The following is a 3,793-nucleotide window of genomic DNA, read 5'->3' as shown; positions in this document are numbered from 1 at the left end:
AAAGCTACAATTCAATCACGGGGATATATTTCCAATTAAGAATCGTTATGAAGGCATCTACAGTTTAAGCAAAAGAAAACAAAGATGGCTTTGTGAAAAGTCTAAACCCTAAACTTTATTGAGATCTAAGATATTACCTTAACGTCAACGCTTAATTATGAAATTAATTAAAGATTCGGGGACATATTTTCAATATTAAGAATCGTGATGAAGGCATCCACTATTTAAGCAAAGGATCAACGCCAAGTCGCCAACCTTAGACAGACAGATACAAACGAACAGACAACGAAGCCCAGGTTCTAACACGGATATCATATGATGGCATCAATCGGAAACTCCATGGTGGCTTTCCTCTTTTTGCTCGCAATTCTATTTCCCATAACAGGTAAGTTCGATCTACATGCACCAATCCATACAAATTGGGCGAGTTTTCTTTTTCTTTTTCTTTTCAATTGTTTAGCTGTTAATTGTTTTAGATGGTTCTTGGAATGTTGCTTCAAATCGATTTAAGTGGATTTAGTGCTGCTTTCTTCTTCTACATTCGTTGAAAAACATTTCTAACCCATAATCAGGCACAATTCACTGTGGCTGAGTGCTTGTGATTTGAGTTTTGAGGGTGTATGTATTTACACTCCATACAAATCTTACTACACTCAATGTAGGGCTGGCCATCTGAGCCGTTTGGGCCAAGCCGAGCTGATTTCGGACCGAGCCAAAACGAGGTAAGCTTTCAGCTCGGCTACAGTATGAGGTTTTGTATACTATAGGTATACCGTACCAATTGATTATATGTATACCAACCGATTATACATATCTATATTATTATTAAGAGAAGAGAGTTTGTCAGCCAAAACAGAAAAATTTTACCAAAATATCTCTTAAATATTAAAAAACATTTGAACTGAAATATTTGAGAAAGACAAAATGGTCAATTCACAAATAAAAGAAAAAAAAAATAACTTCCCACATAATTACTCACGGTGTGTTTGGAGTCATCCACAGGATATACAAAAAATTAATTTTACAAGAGGCAAGGTTCGATCCTCTTACAAGGAAACTCTGGTCTCAACCACTAGACCACAACATCACTTTGTTATATCATATGCAAACACTAAATTTATACCTTCCTAGGCTATAGAAGTCAAAAACAACTATTTCATTGTTTCCAACTTTCCATCCAATTGAATTCGAAAGACTCTCCCTTTCACACAGTTTCTATCCTCATCCTCCCTTTCATTCAGTTCTTTCCTCCTCCGGCCATTTTTATCTTGTTCTTTCATCAACCTCTTCTTTCTTCTTTTACATTTCTCTCATTCCATTTCAGTTCTCAATCATCTGCAACATCAAGACATCAAATCAATATCATCTCCAATTCTCCATCAACTGATATGAAAAACTCCATCATCACATCTGCAACTCAATCATTGGATCTGCTGATTTCCTTCGATTTTTCCAAATCCGGGTGATTTTCTTCAATTTCTCGTTGACATCGTTAATACCAAAATTCAAGTCGAATCGTGCCGATATCTCGATATATCGATCTATCGGTAACCGACGGCGGCAGTACGGTAACGGTTTGAAATTCTAGAAGACCAACGTGGATCGGTAGCCAGTTGAATGATTTTGAGGTCGGTATTCAACCGAATCCAGCCCTAGACTTTATAATCTCAATCATTAGATTTTAGGATCCCACATCGATCAGGGAGGCGGAGGTGATGTAATTTTAGGATCTCATCTTTTTAAGAAGAAAAAAATCCAATGCACCCATACATTCGAATCGGTACGACCAATTAGTGGGCTTCACTTCATACAACCAATGAACCAATCGATCTGCCAATGGTTATTAACAAATAAATAAGTTTGACCAATTCCTGTGCCTGACCAGCATCTGGACATGTTGCCATCCCTTTTGTGTCTCCTTTCCACATCCCTGCCAACTACTATTAAAATTCAGCCTGAATTTTAATCAAATTCCAATCGAACGACTGAAATTTAAACCCGTAATATTTTATCATTCTCTTTATCCAAAAATTTCAGAAAATCCAGAAAAGATGTCTCAATTTTTCCTAGTATTTCACATTCACTTTCCTAGTTTCCTTCACTTCCCATTTATAAATTTGTTTGAAATGTAATATTTTTCAATATTAATAATTAGTGTTCGATTAATCTCAAATTTTGAGCTTAAATAATCTATTGACAGCGAATTGTCTTTCGTTGCTACATTGACAAACTTTAGATGAACAGTGAATTTGCAAGACTAGTAATTCGCTTCGGTCAGTGCATTTGCTCTGAAATTACGCATGCATGCTCTATTTTGCGAGTCTATTTACATGCATTAGCAATTAATCACATCTAAGCAGTTGACGTTTAGTATAAAGATATGGTTCTTTACTTGTTTATTAACTAAGTATCATCCTAAGTTAACTTCATATTTATTTTCTTTGTGTTTGAACCAGTGGACTCCGGTAAGCCATATTCACGTGAGAGTAGTGATCAAGCTCTCCAGATTGGTTCAAGTCCTCCAGATTGCTTGAATATGTGTCAGGGTTGCACACCCTGCACTCCTACTCTGAAAACAATTCCACCTGAAGAATATTATCCACAAGCATGGAAATGCGAATGTGGAGGTCGCACATATGAACCTCATCATTGATCCTACTACGATGTCATCACTACATTTATATTCAAATTTAAGTACGTAAAATAATTATTTAGATGAATAAAATTGAATCTGTGAAACTACACTCCCTTTTTATTGTTATATAATTTTCTGTGCAATTCAGTGATTAATATAAAAATGACTATGATTGGGCATTGGGAATAAGACGGCTTGCTAACTTCTCGGTCTTCTTCGATGGAATATTGGACTAATTCTTTACCTTTCTCAGCTAGCTAGTTTTGCATTTTATTTTGACAATTTTATTAGAGGGTTTAAGTTATAATTTGGTCTTCTTTCTAAAAAAAAAAAAAAAAGTTATAATTTGGTCTTCAATGGGCGAAAATAATCCATTGAGTCTGTTTAACCAACGAGATAACTTTGACTTGTCAATTGCTTTGGTGGTGGTGATTTTGTGATAGCTTAAATAACACTTAGGTGATCTCAATCCTACCAGACCTGGATTCCAGATAAAAAAACCTAGGTCCCAAACACGAATCAAGTAATTATAGGTCTAAACATAAATCACCCAGCCCCCTAACTTAAAGAAAACCTTAGCAGCAATGTCAAAAGAACCAGTTACCGGCATCACATGCTATAGTAGCAAAACACTAGTCGATGCACCTTTAATCTCATAACTACAACCATAGAAGCCACCATTAGATCCGTTGGAACCATGACAACCAAAAGACCCGGCCATAAAAAAAATGAGTATATTTGAGCATCACCACTAAGCGCAACCAAAGGAGAACACATAGCCCTCCAAAAGAGGATATCCCTTTTGGTAATCTCCATCAAACCATCACGATCTAGAGTTAGAATTTACGGTCGTTAGTGGAGAAACAGACGAGCATGGTATGCTCGAAAAGCCGACTCTATGTTGAAAGAGACTACGCTACATGCCTCAAAGTTCTGCATACGAGACAGTAGTATGAGAGTTCGTCACTTCGTCACCATAAAGGGCACCATGAACAAAACCCTATAAGATCTTGTCGTTAAGGGTTGAGAGAGAAAACTCTCATTTAATCAAATATTAGGGAAAAATTCATGAATAGTACCCGAAGTAAGGTCCACTACGAATTTCAGTATATCAATTTCAAAAACATAAACTTTGGTACATCAAATATGAAGTCCGAC

At 36.2% G+C, this 3,793-nt stretch overlaps 1 long non-coding RNA gene across 1 annotated transcript; it reads left to right on the top strand.

Annotated features, from left to right (window-relative positions):
- Window positions 1-272: 272 nt before the first annotated feature.
- On the top strand, window positions 273-2,849 carry LOC133721346 (uncharacterized). The gene is made up of 2 exons (XR_009852164.1): window positions 273-385; window positions 2,457-2,849. It is a non-coding gene; the product is annotated as an uncharacterized LOC133721346 (long non-coding RNA).
- The last annotated feature ends 944 nt before the right edge of the window (window positions 2,850-3,793 follow it).

Source organism: Rosa rugosa, chromosome 1 (genome assembly GCF_958449725.1).
Source record: "Rosa rugosa chromosome 1, drRosRugo1.1, whole genome shotgun sequence".
Taxonomy (NCBI): Eukaryota; Viridiplantae; Streptophyta; class Magnoliopsida; order Rosales; family Rosaceae; genus Rosa; species Rosa rugosa.
This window is presented reverse-complemented; position numbering and strand designations above follow the sequence as displayed.